The sequence below is a fragment of the Balaenoptera borealis genome, assembly GCF_965194805.1.
Source record: "Balaenoptera borealis genome assembly, chromosome: 14".
Lineage (NCBI taxonomy): Eukaryota > Metazoa > Chordata > Mammalia > Artiodactyla > Balaenopteridae > Balaenoptera > Balaenoptera borealis.
Window position 1 is genome coordinate 68,348,953 of NC_138875.1, and position 19,435 is coordinate 68,368,387.

Here is a 19,435-nt window from a genome sequence, read left to right on the forward strand (position 1 = left end):
CATGGGGGAGGCAAGGTTCCCACCGCCATGCTGAGAATCTGCCAACCTTGCATTGGCCCCCCAAGGGGGCCACAATAAAGCAGAGACCACCTTGGGGAACTGTTATGCCAGAGCCAACGTGCTGGTTTTCTATGAGCTAACGGGCATTATTTTTTGTTTGAAATTCACCACCGTAGAGCATTTCCGAACAGTTTTGGGTACACATACCCTCTGGGATGTCTTTTAAAAATCCATAGTTCCAAGTCTCTTGAGTTTGTAATATGCTGCCTACTGCACCCACTTTGGAGAGTCGCCATGTGTATTCATTGTATAAAGGCTCTGATAAGTCCTGCTGCAAAGGAACCTGTTTCTATTTCTTTAGCCCAGCATTCCCCAAATTCATTTGAGCAGGTAATCTTTACAAGCATGACCAGAATTGGGATTTCCCAGGAGTGGTAATGGGAAATGCTGGTCTTGGTGATTAAGAGAAGCTAAAATAATCCTTCTGACCTTGGAGGGAAAAAATCTGAATGTTTTGGAGGGTGGGTGAGATGATGAAGTGAGGGAGAAATATTTAAAGAACCAGGGGAGCTTTTTCATGCAGAGAAATGAAGATGCAGAAAAAGGCATGGTGGCCATGGTGGCCACCTTCAAATCCCTGGGAGGTTCCCAAGTGTTCTGTGGGAACACTAGTATCTCCTCTCTAGTTCCAGAGAGCAGAGCTAGGACCAGTAAGTGATGTTAACGTAGGAAAGGAGTTAGACCTTTCACTGGAGACCAGCTGTCTCAGTAGAAAGTGAGTTCCCCATCACCAGAAGTGTGCAAGTAGAAACTAGAAGACGATTGTATTAGGGCTGCTAAAGAACAGATTCCGTCCACAGTTCTGGAGCTTCCAAGGCAAAGACACGTTGACCCAGGCCCCAGCCATGCTATATTCCGCTCTTCTCTCAAGGCTGGGCAGAAGGAAACCAGGCACGTCACATCCATCTGACATTAGGAAAATTCTTATAAATAAAATAGTTCCTATAAAAGCTGTATGAGCTCTCTCCAGTCCATCTCATCTCGACAGTAATAAACCCAAGCCCGTAACTCCAGCATTGCCTTGCCATCCACAAGAGGAAACGCTTATTTTAAGAAGTATAAAAAGAAAAGTAATTTACAGTCTATTAACATTTTAAAAAGTGTGTTAGCAAGAAGGGGGAATACATTACGGGCTCAATGAGGGATCCAGAGAGAAGTGGAAAGTGGAATCGTATAAATTTTCCTTGGTCTCCATTTTAACCTGGAGAACTGCAAACTCATCCCGAATCCTTTCCCCTTTCCTGGAGAGGAAGGTCCGGTGGAGAAAGAGTGGCCAGGATGGGGGCAGTGAGGTGGGTCCATGAGGCAGTGGGAAAGGCATGACGGGGCATGGATTAGGAAATCGGATCTAAGTTCCCATCCCAGCTGGGGTTCCCAGGGGCTCTGCCAGCTGCCCACCTTCTGTGAGCCTCAGGCAGATTGTCTAATCAATGGACATAATAGATCCCAGGGTCCTGTTGTTTCATGTAAAAGTCTTAGCTTTCCAGCAGACTTGGGAGGGCTCCGTGACTGGAGAGGCGCCTTGTGCGTCGTGGTCCGCACCTAGCTCCGTTGTCTCCTTGCCCGGCTGCAGGCCCTCCATCTGCGGTCCCAGAATGGAGCTACGTCCTGGGCAGGGGAGTGGAGGAGGGCGGGGATGGATTGCAAACTACAGATCAAGGGAAATACATGGAAACAATTATAGAAGGATGGACTGGAAGGGAAAACAAACCGTTCCCTCCAAGGAACGCAGCCACAGAGGACTAGCCAGAGGGAGGAACGGGGGCCTTGGGGGAGATGCCAGCGGCCGGGCAGGGGGAACAGGCACTCCAGGAGGTGGTGACATTCCATGTGGTTGGCACATGGGCCCTGAACCCTGACTCAGACCTTCACCTGCCACGACATGCCAAATAAGCCCCTGCTCCTTCCAGGGCAAGCATCTCACACACACACACACACACAGACACACACACACACACACTATAACTTATATATACACGTAGACACAGGCCAACACAATCTCACACATGTGTACACATGCACACAGAAAATACGATCACACACACCTATGCCTTCCACACACACGGGCCATCACAATCACACAAGCATGCACATGCACACAGCCTAACTTACCCACACACCCTCCAAAGCAATCACACATGTGCTCACATACACATCCACTTCTTGTACACATGTGCCAGCGTATGCACACATGTGCATACACGCCACACCTCACTCCCATTTGCATGTGTGTGTTGTGCGCAATTGCCCATGTGCACGCGTATATACGTGGGTGCTTAGTGTACACACTCACACTCACGCACACTCCCAGTCGTTTGCATTTACACACTTGTGTGCACTCACGGTCAACATACCCATAACCTGATAGGCGTTCCACACACTCAGCCACGTCCTCAGCATGCACCTCTGCCCACGTGCGCACGCACAGACACTCATGCGGCGACCTTCCCACCCTCCTGGCCACCAGAACGCAGGCCCAAGTGCCACACACATGCAGGTTCTCCCAGGAAAGCGTCCGTGAGCGCCAGCATGGGGCGTGGGGCGTGGGGCATGCGGCTGCAGGACAGACGGCTTCTCACATCCCGGCTGCCTCCCTGCCTGAGCCTGTGTTTGTGCAGCTGCTCCCTCTCCCCCGAATGTGGGGAGGGGGCAGGAAGAGCCACATCGGGGAGGGGGCAGGCCATGGCCAGCCCTAATCAAGAATTTCACACCCCCATCGGGACCAGGCCCCTCTGCAAACCCCGCATCCAGCTGGGTGAAAGCCCAAAGCTGGCTTTGTTCGCCGGGCTGCTGGGGACGACAGGGGCCCCACTCCGGGACATGCCCCCGCCCAGTTCAGAGGGCTGAGCTCCAAACTCGCCCATTGTAGGGCTGTTCCAGGCCTGAGCCCCACTTCCCCCAGCTGGGTGTTCCGCCAATGGCCAGCAGACACCAAATGGGCCTCAAAGAGCCCTCCTGCCATCGCCCTTTCCCAGGCCTTATCAGTGGGGAGGTGGGGGGAGAGGATGGGCCCCAGACACATCAGCCACCGGCACACAGGGGTTCCCACTGAGGCTGAGCACGTCTGCTTTCAAGATCTGAATCTGGAGAGGCCTGTTCTCAGAGCCATACGCCAGCCCTCCCTCCAATTTTTCCAGCCCAGCATCCTCAAAAATGTCGCAGGGTCTCCCCTCTTGGCCTTGGCCCAAGCTATTCCCCCTATCTACCGCCCATCTCAAATGCCTTTCCTCTCTTCTCAGCATGGACAACTCTTACTCATCACCTTTCAAGACCAGTGCTGATGCCTCCTCCTCCAGGAAGCCCTCTCTGACTCCCTGCTTTTCCTGCATCTTGCCCCTCTCGCGCCGCGCTGTCAAATTCTTGCTTCACTCGTCCGCATCCTGGACCATGGGATGCTGAGGGCATCCGACTGGGCTTCCATCACTGTAGCAACCCTCAAACTGGCACAAGGCCTGGCACATGGTGGATATTTGTTGAAGGAAGGGAGGATTACTGGGTGGAGAGACAAGGTGAAGTTCTGCATCAGTGCCTCACATCTGTGGGCCTCGTGCAATGAATTAAGTCCCTTAATTTAAGAGTTAAATAATACTACACATATATTACAAAAGTTAGGTAAATTTCCCCTTCCCTCCTGTCATTACCTAGAAAGCTGCCAACTTCTAGATTGTAATTATGTACATGAATAATGAAATTAGCATATCTACCAGCTCACTCCCTGCTCATTACATACCAGCAAGAGCCATGTGTTCTGATTCCAAATCACCCACCTCTGGAGGCTAGCTGGGCTCCGGGCTCTGGAACAGCCCCTGCGGAGAGGCTGCAAGCCCACCCTGCACACCCTCAGCCTGGGGGCTTCAGGGAGCCCTTAGAAACCCTGCTGGTTAGACAGTTCGTGTCCCATCAGCCTTTAACCTCATCCAGTGGGCGGATGGGAAGCACTGGTTGAACTGGCCACGGCAGGGGGCTGGGGCTGTGGGATGGTGATGCTGGGAAGAGGACCTGAGTCCTGGGTCCACTCTGCACTGCTGTGGGCCTGTGGATGGGCTTCCTCTCCCACCCGTGAAGTGGGTGTGGCAGTATCGTCTGCTTTGTCGAGGACTGTGGGTAAACAGGATGTGCTCCTAAAAGCAGTGTCTGGATGCAAACAAGCTTGGGTTCAAGATACGGCTTCACCACTCATCTGCTAAATGACATCACTCTGAGCCTCAGTTTCCCCTTCTGTAGAATGGGTATGATAGGCAAGTGAAGTTCCAGTGTGCCCATCATATAATAAACACGCAATAAACATAAAATATGGTGGGTGTCTTTGTCAAGATTGGTGTTCACCCCCTAGCCTGAGGGATCTCCCTCCCTGTGATGGACTAAATGTTTGTCTCCCCTCCCCGCCTCCACCAAATTCATGGGATGGTATTAGGAGGTGGGGCCTTTGGAAGGTATTAGGATTTATGAGTTCAGGAGGGTGGCGTCCTCATGACGGGATTACTGTCTTTATAAGAGTCACCAGAGAGCTTGCTTCCTCTCCTGGGTCTGCCACGTGAGGATACAGCAAAATGTGGGTAGTCTGCAACCCAGAAGAAGGCTCTCCCCAGAACCTGACCATGCTGGCACCCTGATCTTGGACTTCCCGGCTCCAGAATTGTGAGAAATAAATGTCTGTTTATAAGCCACCCAGTCTGTGGTAATTTTGTCATGGCAGCCCGAGCTTGTGAAGGTACTCTCCCAGCAGGAATTCTTGTCGTGAAATGGGACCAAAATAAAACCCAGAAGTCAGCACTTGGATTGACCTTGCCTCTCTACAGGGCATCCCCAACTCCTGGATCCCCCTGGAATTTTACCAGAATGCCAGGTTCTGGACTCTCTCCACCCAACGCCATCCAAACTGCCTTCCACGTGGAGCTGAAGCCATGACCAGGTGGATGAGTAAGGACTGGCCCGGTCTTGCTCATGTGCACTCACACATTCAAACTCTTATCCAAGGCTCACTGTGGGCAACATAAGAGGCAAAGGGGAGCCAGCGAATGCTTGCGAGCAGGGGAGAGCTGGCTGCTCTCTGGCCCTGCAAACTGTAAAGTGCTTTGCAAATTGTAAATGTCAGATTGCTCTGGGGACCTTTGTCCAGACTCCCCTGACCCCACAGAGAAGGACTCAGAGCCCCAGCTGGTGCCATCCTTGCCCCCCGACTTTGCCTCCTCAATACTGCAGGGCTGGCTGGCTTCTGCCCAAGCCCGCCAGCTTCCCAAATTGGCTAGTCACCTTCACAAGCATCACCATTATCCCTGGGGGGACCAAGATGAGCAAGGCCTCCTCCTAGTACTTACCATCTAGAGCTTTGCCACCCCGAGCTGAACTTCTGTGCCCAGTGACTCTGATTGGGTCCATATTGTACCCATTTCACAGATTAGAGATGAGTCAATCCCCGATTCATGGATAGAGTCAATGAAGTATTTAGCTGAGACCCACAAGGCTGGGCATCTTCAAAAGAAGAGGCTAATTAAAAAGAATGAAATATTGCCTTTTGCAGCAACATGGATGGACCTGGAGATGATCATACTAAGTGAAGTAAGTCAGAGAGAGAAAGACAAATATCATATGATATCACTTACATGTGGAATCTAAGCAAATAATACAAATGAACTTATTTACAAAACAGAAACAGACTCACAGACATAGAAAAAAACCTTATGGTTACCAAAGGGGAAAGGGAGGGAGGGATAAATTAGGAGTAGGGAATTAACAGATACACACTACTATATATGAAATAGATAAACAAGGATTTACTGTATAGCACAGGGAACTATATTCAATATCTTGTAATAACCTATAATGGAAAAGAACCTGAAAAAGAATATATTTTTATAGATATTCTTATATATATATTATTTTAATATATATATGTATATAACTGAATCAATTTGCTGTAACCTGAAACTAACACAATATTGTAAACCAACTAGACTTCAATTAAAAAAAAAGGAGATGGGACTTCCCTGGTGGCGCAGTGGTTAAGAATCCGCCTGCCAGTGCAGGGGACTCGGGTTCGAGCCCTGGTCTGGGAAGATCCCACATACCGCAGAGCAACTAAGCCCATGCGCCCCAACTACTGAGCCTGCACTCTAGAGCCTGTGAGCCACACCTGCTGAGCCTGTGTGCCACAACTACTGAAGCCCACGCACCTAGAGCCCACGCTCCGCAACAAGAGAAGCCACTGCAATGAGAAGCCCGTGCACCTCAACGAAAACCCAGCGCCTCCAATAAATAAATAAATAAATTTATTAAAAAACTAAAAAAAAAAAAAAAAAAAAAAAAAGGAGAGGTTACACATTACTCATATTTTTCAGCCTCCTCCACACTCCATCCCCCCCGCCCCCATAGCCTGGGCAGGACACACCCCATGTAGGTAGCTAACAACCTGGACACTTACTACATGCTCTATGCCCTTTGCATATATTCCCTCATTTAATCCTTGCAAAGCACTGAGCACAGTGCCTGGCACATAGTAAGAGTTCAATAAAGGTTTACGGAAAAGATGAATGAGTGAATGAATTCAGCAACAACAATAAGAAAGCAAATCTCATGACTTCAGCCCAGTGCTGGGAGTCAGACAGACCCAGGATCAAATCCTTGCTCTGCCACTTATCAGCTGTGTGACCTTGGCCAAATTACATCCCTCCCTGGAGACTTTAGTCTTCCCATCTGTAAAGTGGGCATGGTGAGGCCTGCCTATCAGATTGGCGTGAGAATTAAAGGAAGTTCAGCATATAAAGTGCTCAGCACCACACCTGGGTTAGCCCAGAGCACAGACAAAAGGGTTTTGTTCTTGTCATTGTTGTGGTTGAAGTCGCTGTTTCCATCTGTCCCCTCAGCTTGCAGTCACGGGTCAGGAAATTAGAGCCCAGAGGTCACACATGCATGGTCTGGAGGCCTCATCCGGCTCCCAGATGTGTTTGGTTTGGCTGACATGGCCCTTCATCCAATTTTTTTTTTCTAATTGAATTAGTTGCCAACATTTCAAGATTGAGGGATTTCACAGAAAATATAGATTTTTTTTTTTTTTTTGGATCTCTCTTGGAACTTCAGAAGTTTGGGCCACATCAGAATCACATTCAGCCAGAGCCAAGCTCAGCTGAAGCCAAGAAGCATCCACCCCTGGGGATGCAACAGGAGCTCACCAGTCTGCCCCAGTCCCCACCCCTCCGTATTGCCGCACTGCCGGCCAGCTTCACTCATTTAAGTAATTCACCCGCCCCTGGAGGATTTTGCATTTGGAAGCCCTGCTCTAGATTTTCTCTGCTGTGAGATGTACCAAGGAAGGTCCAAGTCATCATTAACCAAGTGGAGTTCAACAACAAAAAGCAAAACGTACACCTCACAGTGATTCCGTGGGCTTTTCTCACAACTTCACAGCCGGGGCCCAGAATGGAGTCCACATTCCCACCCCCCCGAAAACTCCATCACCCTGTGGATGGTGAAAGCCACCCTCCCACCCAAGCCCACTTGAGGAGCCCACAGAGAGCCTCCTAAACGGCCCCAGCCCCTCCCGGCAGGACGAGGGTGAGCAGGGAAAATAGCTCCCATCTGAGCAGGCCGGGCCACCGCTTCTCGACTCTAATTGGGATGCAGTAATTAGATGATGCCAGAGTGTACCCGGGGCTCAGCTTTCAGCCTGAGGTCCCACCGACAAACCATCCCATTTGGAAAGTTCGCCTGACATTCCTGAGCCGGGCCGCCTTGCCAAAGAAAACTCAAGCGAGGCTTGTCTTGGCGCTGACTCAACCCCCAGCCTCAGCAGGAAAACCAAAAACATTTACACAGCTGGGGCTGCGACGCCCGCTTCCCTCAAGAGTTTGTCAGGGCTCGGACAGCTCAGCCGACTCGGGGGGCACCTCTGAAGGGGCCTGTGTTCCCGAGCACAGCCAGGCATGGCCGGCCAGACAGAAAATACTGTGGCTGTCCCCAGGAGGCGGGACAGAAGGCACTAGAAAATAAGGATTGGGCAGGGGCCTGTGGGCCGGGGTTAGGTCCACCCTTGATCACCGGCCCCTTCTCCAGCCACATCTGCACAGGTCATCCTGGCCAGCCCGCCACCCCACCTGTGCACATGGGCCAATAAAATGATCCCAAGAAACAGTTAATGGAACGCTGGGCGCCTGGGGCCCACATGTTGACAGTTCTGGGCAATGGCCTCTTTACCACTCTCTCTTTGCACTCAGTTCCCCATCTCTTTTCCTGGCTACCTTTCCGTGGGGTTCTCCAGTGCTCTCCACATCCTGCCCCCTGCCAGGCACCCCGTCTGGCCTCCCTGTTCTGATGACCAAGGACTATGGTGAAGACGTCCCCGAAGGTGTGATTAAAAGCCAGAAGCCAAATGCATCGGTGAGCACGCTGGGGCGGGGGGGTCGCCAAATTATCTGCTAAGTCCCTTTGGAATCCCTCTGCTTCTCTCTGTCCCACTCGCCCACCCCCCCCACCCCCCACTCTCACACACACAGTCCAGGCCACCATTGTCTCATGCCTTGGAGGTTGCGGCAGCCTCCCCTCTGGCCTCCCAGCCTCTACTCCTGCCCCTAGAGCCAAAGCCGGCACAAGCTTTTTTTATTCTCTCAATCGTGAAACATAACTAACATAGAGCAAAGCACAGAAAATGTAGTTTAGCACAATTTAATGATTAATTATCCAGCAAACACCTATGTACCAGACAAGAAATGAAATTTCGGAAGCACCTGCTTGCCCCTCTTCCATGCCTCTCCCTCCCCTCTCCCTGTGAGATTTCATTACCCTCCTGACTCTGATGATCATCACTTCCTTGGGTTTTCTTTAGACCTGAGAACAACATGGTTTCGTATTGCCTATTTCTGGATTTTATATAAATGGAATAATAGTAGTAATCATGTCAGTGTTATTTTGTGTCTGGCTTCTTGCCTTCAACATTGTGCAGTAAGATTCATTCATGTTGTTGCCAGGAGCTATAGGCCATTCATTTTTCACTGCCGTATAATATCCCATTGTGTGAACATAGAAGAGTTTCTTTATTTTACTAGTGATGGATTTTGGGTTGTTTCCAGTTTGGGGCTATTTTAAGACTATAGTTTTATCTTCTGGTGCCCAAGTACATGGCATATAGAAGTTTTACGGTCTGTGATCAAACACAAGATCAAGGAAAGCTGCATTATGCAAAACTAAAATTGATTGTTTCCTGCAGGACTTGTCAGAGCCTTTAATGTATTCACGTGTTGATGTGCACTGTGGCTCTCCCTGTGCCAGGCCCAGATGATGCAAGGGTGAACAAACCTGCTTTAGTGAGTAAATGGGGTAGATGGGAAGTATTGGCTTTAAAATCTGGTCATGGTCGTTAACTCTTCCTGATTTGCTGTGCAGGTTTGGGCAAATCCCTTGCCCTCTCTGAGCTTCCATTTACTCATCTGCAAAGTACAAGTTGAGAAATTATGATTCCCAAGGAGACTTCCTCCTCTGATACTAAAATATTCTGTACAATTGTTTTAATTGTTTGGTTTTTTTACTATTTTGTTTTAACAATTGTTAATTGTTTTAACTGGCCAAACTCTGGAAGAGAGGACCTCTGATCTGTGTCTTGAGTATTTGGATGGGGGTGGGGGTAGAGGGCAGCACCACCATATGAGTAGAATATGGACCTCCCGGAGCTAGTTTAGGGGGAAGTAAGGAGAGCCATGGAGCCCATATGGAGGGTTCATCCAGTGGAAGAAGAAAGAGAAATGATTTATACAAATCCAACCACCTCATTGCCAACCCTCTTCCTATCCCTACCCCACCATGGGAACAACCAGAGACAGGCAGAGAGACCTTACAACCTACAGGATGCATTCTCAACAAGGGTGAACTTTGCCCCTTGGGGAACCAAAAAATCTTACAGATATACATACAGAATATGAACAGTTATCCAATATATCTGTGGTATTAAAATTTCACCAGAGGGAGAAGGGACAAGTCGGGAAAAATGTCTAGAACAGTTCCTTAAGGGGACAATAATTTTTAAAAGACTTAAGACACCCTGATCTACAGGTGACCAATTCAAATGCTCCCAGGGGCCAAGCAGGAAACTTAGGGAGTAAAATAAGTGGTATATGAGGCAATAGGGGGAGTGGGGGTGCTGGCAAACTGGCATGCCCACACTAAATGCATTATTTACATTTTTTTTTTCATTATTGTTCAGGCAAAATAAAACACATCTGTAGCCTGGCTCAGCCCTGCCATCCACCAGTTTGCAACGACAGGTTTAAATAAAGAGCCAGACCAGGCCCAGTTTCTGTGGCCGATGCAAAACAGCGCTCAATCTGCTTCTGTGCCAATTGGCTGCCACCGCTTGTATGTGTCCCTCATCCCCAACACACACCGTGCCAGCAGTTTCCTCCAGAGGGGACCCGAAGCCTTGTCCCACAGCATGCACACACGCATATGACGGGGATTAATGCTGCATGATGCATAATTAATGATACTGAATAAATATGCAGATTGGCAATCACCGATTGACTGCTATGATCAGATTCCTGAACACCAGCTAATTGACTGGCTGCCTGCAATCACCATATCCAACACTGTTTTCTTCAGCACATGTGCAAACCAATCCTGACAAGGCGGGGCAGGGTGGGGCGTGGCCCTGTCGGTTCTAAGACACCTTCTCCCATTGTTCCAGGTGAGGTGCCCTTGGCCCCTGGTTCTTTTCCATCAATCGCACTAATGGTGCGCCAGGGTGGGCCAGGTGCCATGCAATTGTCCAGGGAAGTGTGATTATTGCCATTTCACAGATATAGAAAGAACGGTTTGGAGAGTATATTTTGATCAAGGTCCCACAGCTAATAGACGGGGAAGCCAGGATTTCAACCCAGTCTGTTGACTCCAACAGCCCCGCTTTTTCCTTTTCCCAATAGTTTCTGACCTCCTGAAGCTGATGGCACAGCAGGGGAGAGAAGGGATTTACTCACGGATTCATCCAGTATCTCTTGGGCACATTCCCTGTGCCAGGTGGTGCCCCAGACATGGGACACAGCGGTGAGCCAGACAGACAAACTCCCATCCTTGTGAGGACCACATTCTGGGACAAAGATTGTGTTTTGAGAGTCCCAAAGTGAGCATCTCTCCGTATGTATCTCACGGAGGAGGTGCTAACTGAACAGGATTTTGAGGAGTGGAAAGCATTTGGAAAGAAGGAGATTGTGGGAAAGCTAACTTCAAGGGCAAGGGCAGCAGAAAATGTGTGGGGGTGGGCAAATAAAAGGTGGCATGTGAGAAGAGGCAGATGGGCATTTGGAGGGAGATGGTGGGAAGGTGGCACTGGGAGGAGTAGGGAGCTGTGCGGTGAGATCCTTGAATGCCAGGGCGAAGGGAATGGGCCGGGGCAAGACTGGGTCCTCAGCCCCACAGCACAGAGCAGAGGCCAGCATCAGGAGCGTCCTTGGGGACTGCAGTGGGTCTTTGCTGACTGCCGTCCCCGTATGCACCTCCAGCCAACCATAAGTCACGTGTTCACACTCTCGTACACACTCACACTCTCCAATGTACACACTCACATTCTCCAGTGTTCATACTCACACGTGGTTCTGTGGCTTCCAGAAGCATCCTTTGCTAAAGTCAGAAGCTGCGGGTTGCCAGGTCACGCAGTGTCCGGCACAGGAAGCCCTGGCTGCAGAGAGCAGCATCCCAGAGAGAGCCGGGAGCCAGGGCCCTGACCAGGTGCTGGTGGCACCATCACTCCGGGCAGCAAGGAGGAAACCTTCCTGGTCCCAGAGCCCAGCACCTGGGTTCTGGGCACGCGCAGAGTGGACCTCCCTCGCATGTGCCACGGGCTCCCTGCCTGGCTGCTCCGGTCCTCCAGGGAGGTGGTTGGGCTCCTAGATAAGAGCTCGGCCTTCAGAGGCAGCACCAGGTTCCCGTCCGGCTCCACCGCTTCCTTGGTCAAGTTCCTCACCTCCTCGTGGTCTCAGTGTTTTCACCTGTAAAATGGGACTAAACAAAACCCACCTCAAGGGGCTGAGTCCAAATAAGACGATTCATATAAAAGGCACTTGGTATTTGTCTGTGGCAAAGCTCTCAATAAAGATCAGTTCTTATGCATTGTTAATCGTTATTATTTGTACTGGGATTTTGGAAGAGGGCTGCTGTTTTGCATGAGCGCTGCTGGAGGTGTGGCAGGGAGCTGGGTGTCTGTAGGAATTGGAGGGGAAGAAGCCAGAGTAACCAGAAGACACAGATGTTGGGGGCCATTTAGCTGGGGGACTAACAAGCAGCCTCGTGACACCCCTCAGCATTGTCCAAAGGCCACACCGAGTCACCAAGGAGAGGTTACCCCAGGCTCATTCCTCTGCCTCAGCTGAGGCCCAGGGTCACATCTCCACCCATGTGAGAAAAGCTAAGAGCCAGCATACCCCGCAAAATGAGCCTCATTTTCTATCAACAGGTTGCAAGGCAGAAATAAACAGGAGCCTCTGATGCCTCAAACGATTTCCTTGGGTTGTCCTCCAACTATGCAGAATAGGAAAGGGACAGAAGACACGATTAAAGCAACGTATGAGTCGCCATAAATAATAAATCAATAACCCTCGGTGATTCGCCCATCCCTCTTCAACCGGGTTTAAAACAAAAAATTAAATATAGAACAAAGGAAACTATAAAGGAAATACAAGAAGCAGCGGGAGAGAGATTTTCCTGCTGTTTTTTGCCTTAAAAAAAAAAAAATCCCTCCAAGGAAATCAGTCTTGGCTGAGGGCGAGGGCTGGGTGGCTCTGTGGGAGGTCACCATCCAGGCAAGCTGCCTGACTAAACACTCCCCCACTAAACCACGGATTCCGTGCCGCAGCATAAAGGGCGAAGCCCCCCAGAGCGGGGCCGGGGTCTGCAGTTGGGAGAGCTGAGGCTTGGGCGTGTGGCACTGGGCTCCAAGCTCTGCCACTGAGCCGCCCCTGTGAGCTTGGGCTTTGCTGCTCCTCCAGGATCTCCAGCTGCAAAGGGTGGGGGAAGGGGTACAAGGTCTGCATCTTCCTGGGACTGTTGGGAGGAGGGAATGAGATAGAGCAGAAGGGTCTAGAACCTTGGAGACGAGTGAACTCATTCAGGTCAAATGCTGTTCTGGTCTGAAAATGGACCACCGTTTTTGTTCAAAGCTGGACCTGGGGTGGGCGTTTCCCCTGTGAGGTGGGGCGCCTCTGGGTCATACCTGCTCCCATAGCCTCCCACAATGCGCATCGGCACCAGCGTTTACCTGCTGACCCACAAGGGATTAATCGCCCAGCCTGCCTAGCTGTGTTCCCTCTGCTGGCGTTTTGTTGAGCACCTACTATATGCGTGCCAGGTGAGGCCTCTGTGGCCATCTGAGCTCTGAGGTTTTCTCTCCCATGAGGTGCAGAAGGGGGTTGGGAGGTGGCAGGAAAGGAGAGGATCACCCAGGGATCCAGCTCCGCTCTCAGCCACACCACTGGCTTGGGCAACCCCTCCCCTCCCATGGCCTCAGGGACTGTCCATGGTCAACAGCCTCAAATCTCCAGTCCTGGATATGCAACAGTCCTCTGGTTTCTCCACGTGGCTGGTTGGACACCCCCTCTTGGCCGCCATCTTTCCCCCCCTCTATATCCATGCCTTTGACCACGTGACTTGCAGAGCCCTCCCCCCAGCTCTGGGCTCAGCCACCTGCTTTGGCCAATGGGAAGTTAGCAAACATGATGCAAGCAGAGGCTTGGAAAGCGCTTGCGTGACTGGGCTTTTTGCATCTCTGCCGAGGCCATGAGGACACGCTCAGGCTAGCCTGCTGGAGGATGGGACGTGTGAAGCTGAGCCTAGATCAGCTGGCAGCCGGTCCCCTCCAGGACTTTGCACTGTCTCAGGTAAGATCAGCCCAGCCCAGCCCAGTTCAGTTCACCTGGACTCCATGGACACACAAGCTGAATAATTATTGATCACTGAATTCCACTGAGCTTTGGTGGCTGTTTGTTATGCAGCATTATTGTGGTCATAGATAACTGATACACTCACCAACTCCTCAGATGTGACATGTGTCCACCTAAACTCATTTTCCTTGCCCCGAAACTGCCCACTCACCCCCAGCTCATGGAACACCTGCCCTTTCCCCCCCAGCTGCCCAAGCCAGAGATTTGGGCATTACCCTCAACTTCTCCTGCTCCATCACCCTTCCCACTGATAGACGCTATGCCACAAACTTCACCCCTAAATGTGTCTGGACTTGGACTCATCTCACCTGAACACCTGGCTCTCAAGCTTGGTTTACTCCCCCAATCACCTACCTCTGAACTGGTCTTCTGCATCCAGACCTGTCCCTGCCAATTGAGTATCCGCCCAGCCATGCCCACAGGAAGAATTTTCTAAAAGGGGCTCTGCTTAAAACTATCCACCAACAGCCAGAAATGCACCCCAGCCTGGCTTGCCTCCCCAGACGCGTACTCCTACTTTACTCCCAAAGCATCCTTCACTCCAGCACACAGAACGACCACCACCTTCTCTGCAAACACCATCCTGCTTCATGACTCTGTGCCTTTGCATGTGCTGTTCCTTCTGCCAAAGACGCCCTTCCCTGCCTCTTTCCCGTGGTTACTTTCTATAAAACTCCCTCGTAAATACTGCAAGTGCTACCTTCTCCGGAAAGTTGCAAGCTGCCACAAGGGAGAGGGGCAACATCCCAGAGGAGCCTTTATCTGTGAGTGGGAGATAATTCACTCTCCTCCTGGAACTTTGGGAAAGCTTGGTTTGGGACTTTGACCTTTGACTTCCACCAGTCTGTTGTGGGGAGTACAAGCATGGCCCTGGAGACACACAGAACTGGTTTTAAATCCCAGCTCTCCCTCTCCCAGACCCCCTCTCAGAGGCTCGGTGTTCTCAGCAGGCACCAGAGTGGCTGGTGGAGTGTAAGAGCCAAGGACCCGTCAAGCCACGTAAGGGGTACAAGGGCTCGTTGGATCCTTCTCTGACCCTACTGTGCAGGGGAGGAAACTGAGACTTCAACAGGATAAATCATTTGCCCAAGGAGTTGGAGGTTCACCCGCCAAGGGGCATTCAGAGAGCAGAGAGAGAGCGCCCGGACCCTCCCACCACCATCTTCCCTTCCCCCATCTCCCTCTTCCAGGAGTCCTCGCTGGCGTCCTCTTTCATTCCAGCAGCGCCCCTGACCCCTTGTCCCTGGGGCCAGCATTAGATTACAGATAAAGCTCCGCCAGGCAGGCAGGGGAAGCCCCTCCCCAACCCATGACCTCTGACGAGGGATGAATTGGGGCGGGGGTTGGGGGGCAAGAGGCAGAGACAAGGCTGCGGAACAGAGTGGGGAGATAAGAGCATAAAAGACAGCTGGGGCTGGTGGGGCCAGAGTCAGGACCAGGGACCATGGGGACTTGGGAGTGGGGAGAGAGCACAGGATGGGCTAGTCACAGATGAGAAACCTGAGACCCCATAGCCCACTGACTCTTAGTTGCCACTCTGAGCACAGACCCCCAGACTCCTGATCCAGTGCTCCTGCAAACGGCGAGAACAAGCCCCCCACCCCACCAACCTCAGGCAGAGCTCCCCTTTCTCTTATCCTCCCTACAACCTGGAGAGGCAACATGGGCTCTCCTAGGCCCATTTCACAGATGGAGAAACTGAGGTCCCGAGTTTGTACCCTCAGTCTCACAGAGAGATGGGGGAGGGGCTGGGATAAAACCCCTGGGCCTGAGGTCTCCAGGTCAAGGTGGACACACACATTATTGGACAAAGTTGGAAACGAGGAGAAGGGCACAGCAGGAAGGCACTAATGTTGGTTGGCACTTCCCGTTCGCTGGTCACTGGGTTATCAGGTGAGCCAGACACGTGTGGTCCCTACCTTTTCACAGCTCACAGCCAGAGGCGGAGACACAAGCACAAGCAGGACGGTGCAGTGGGATGGGCAGGGATGGGGACCAGGAAGGCGGGGCTCAGAGAACCTCCTTTGCTGCACTTGTCTTGACAGCATTTCTATGATACACCAATTTCACAGATGAGGATGAGGAGCTCAGAGCTGGGATGGTGACTTGGGCCCCAACTGACCTCAGGCTCCCTTTCCCATCATCTCACTGCCCTTCTCATCCTCAGGACCATCCTCAACCTGGATTCTCTTTGCTGGTGCCCATGAGCGATGGCAGAGGCTTGGCTGGGCCACGGCAAGCCCTGGACATCCACCAGCATCACCAGTAGGCTTGAGAGCCTGAGATGGGCTCCCCAGTCGGAGCCAGAATCCAGCCCCCCAGGATGACGGGGGACTCCGGCGTGCTGTGGAGTCTTGGGATGGGGTGTCACTATGGTGAGTGTGAACTCACTGACACACACATGTACACACGCGTGCACACACACATGCAATCTTTTTTGGCCTTGGAAGCAGCTAGTCTCTAGATGCTAGAAGTCAGGATCAGCACCAAAGTAAACACAGAAATCAAACTTCTCTCAAAAGGACTGACAACCCATTCCTGCAGGGCCGAGAAATCCTCCCATCTCGTGGGCTGTGATAGAGGCCGAGTTCATGACAAAGCAACCACAGCCTCCTTCTTGCCACCCGGTTTTCACCCTCCTCTGCGTTCCCAGGAGAAACCTCGGAGACCTCAGCCTTCGTAGGCTCATTTCACAGATCTGGAGACTGAGGGCAGGAACTCGTCAAGGTCACATGGCCTGGAAGCGAGTCAAACCCGGGCCTTTCTGAGGCCAAGCCCACGGATTCCAGCCACCTCCCCATAGACTTCTGGAAAATAATCTCGGGATCTTTTTTCCTTTTCTTCCCCCTTAATTGCTCCTCTCTCTCTGTTTATCTCTCTCCATTTTTTTTCACTCCCTCATTTAATCCTCCACTTGCCCCTCCTCCTGTCTCTTTCTTTCTTCTCTCTCTCCTTGGCTCCCTCCGTCTCTCTCTCTCTCTGTCTTACTTTCTCCATTTCTCCACTTCCTTTCCCATCCCACTCTCCCTCCATCCTCCTCAATTCTCTCCCTGTCCTCCCTTTTTCTCCCAAGACCCCCGTTTCCTCCCCCCTGCACCCCCTCCCCATACTCACCTTCAGAGGGTACCCCCCCACCCCGGCAGCATCAGCACCACTCTGCCCAGTCCCCCAGCCCGAGCTCCACGGAGGGGCCTGGACCAGCCAGGAAGCTTCCCCGCTCCACGCCTCCCTCCCCCCGGGACCACCAGGCCACAGCCCAGGCTGTATCTGTAGCCACAAAGGAGCCTCCACCCCGAGTGAAAGAGCAGGTACCTGATGGAAGCGGGGCTGGGGCTGCGGGGACATGAGTCCTGATTAAAGAATGTGCTTCCCCGGGGCGGCCTGGTTTGCATTACCTCCGGCCGGGCCGGCTCCAGCCTGACAGCTGGACACACTTTTCCAGGGCGCAGGGAAGGGAGTTGGACCGTCTGTGTGCACACATGCGTGGGCTCCGTCCCGGACAGCCCCGTAATGGCTTTCGCATGGAGGAGGAAACAAGCTTCTCCAACCTCAAGCAGCGATTTTCCTGTCAAGAGATTTTGGATTCCAAAAAAAAAAAAAAGAAAAGAAAAAAATTATAATCACAAAGAAAAGGGCTTTGCAGTTTGCACAAAAGGGCCAAGCCCTGTGAAGTCAGATTCTGAAATGGAACCAGAATCTGGAGACAATAGGGCAGGGACAAAGAAGGGAAGAAGGGCCAGAGCATCTATCCAGGCGGTGGCCGGGCCTGAGCGGACACTCTCGGCCCAAGAAGGGCAGAGTGGAAAAGTCTGCTCGTCCTGCCCAGCCCTTCAGTACCACCCCGCCCCACCATCACCCCCTTCTATTTGTCCACCTCCTCCCCAGGTAGGAGAGCCCAAGGGCGTGAACCCAGATTCCAGCATTTGTTCCTGCTTTGAATCCCAGCTCCTTCACTGACAGCTGTGCTGAACCCACCGAGTCCCAGCTTCCTGCTCTGTGAAGTGGACCCGTGTGCCTCCTTGCAGGGGCTGTTGAGAGAATTCGCTTGAGCTGAGACATACACCCGGCTCAGCTGGTGGCCGGAACATCTCCCAGCTGGAGTGAGCTCTTCCTCCTAGGAGGAAAGCACTGGGCTAGAAGGTAGCAAACCCAGGGTCCGCCCTGACTCTGGTTCTCGTCTCTCTCCCCAGGCCTTAGTTTGCCCATCTATAAAACAGGCAGGCAGGATCCTGAGCCCTTTCACATCCTCCTAGTTTCCTGACCTGCCCTAGAGCCTGGCCTGCAGAGGGGCTCACAGGACATGTCCCTGCAGTTCCCCCCTGTTTCACGGCCTTTGCTCATGCAGCTCCCCCTTCCTGGAAGGCCCTTCCCCTCACCCACAGGCCCTAGGGGAGGTGACTCCTGCTAGGGGAAGTCCTCTCTGAACCTCAGCGGACCGGGGGCCTCAGATTGCATGAGTGTCACCCTAAACAATCACTTTATGACACCCATTATTTCTATGAAGAAATAGAAATCTCCCCTGCCGGTGCCCACAGTACCCAGCAATACAGTGGCATGTCTAATTATAAGAAATTGAATATGTACAAAGCACCAATTACGTGCCAGTCATTTTGGCCGCAATAGCAAATGGATAGGTGGTTGGATGGATGGATGGGTTGTTGGATGGATGGATGAGTGGATGGATAGATAGATGGATGGATGGATGAGTGGATGGGTGGATGGATGGATGGATGGATGGTAAGAAATGAAAGCACGTGCTTACGAGGCACTTATGCCAAGCCCTCTACATGAATCATCTTATTCGATTCTCACGTCAACCGTTATCCCCATTCTACAGATGAGGAAGCCCAGAGAGGTTAAGTAACTTGCCCAAGGCCACATGGCCAGTGTGGTGGAGACAGGATTCAGTCCCTGGCAGTCTGGTTCCAGACCACATGGGCTCAGTCACTCAGCTAGACTGGGGCCAATTTGAAGAGATCATGAGGGTTCTCTGTAGACATGTCTGCCCCACCCCCACTGCACTGTGGGTCCCTGGGAGCAGGGATGGGGCTGGCTCATCTCTGTAAGGAGCAGCCTGGATGTAGAACAGAGAAGCAGGGCGAGGCCAGCCTGGGAAGTGGCCCAGATCCCAGGTAGGGTGGTTTGGGCCATTTTACAGCTGTGAGGAGTTGTGGAATCAGACCTGGCTTTGAATCCCTCACTCTCTCCCGCCCTACCCACACAAAGGGACCGATTACCAGCTGTATGACCTTGGGCAGGACACCTAATTCCTCTGAGCCTTGGTTTGCTCATCTGGGCAATGGGAAGGATAAAATCTGCCCTGCAAATTAATACCCTCCTGTTGCAAACATGCACCCACCCAGCTCAGGGCTGGGCACGCCCGGGGCTCCACCCCAGGCAATGTTTCAGGGGCAGCAGAGCCTCCGCTGGGGAAGAACTCACGCCTCCCGGGCCCAGCTGGC

At 52.0% G+C, this 19,435-nt stretch overlaps 1 long non-coding RNA gene across 1 annotated transcript in view; it reads right to left on the reverse strand.

Moving 5' to 3' along the window:
* The window catches only part of LOC309611324, a 28,470-nt gene extending 9,390 nt beyond the window's left edge, over positions 1-19,080 (reverse strand). The window contains exon 1 of the long non-coding RNA XR_014234446.1: positions 11,626-19,080. This is a non-coding gene — a long non-coding RNA (uncharacterized lncRNA). The remainder of the gene's footprint in view (positions 1-11,625) is intronic.
* Between the last annotated feature and the right edge of the window lie 355 nt (positions 19,081-19,435).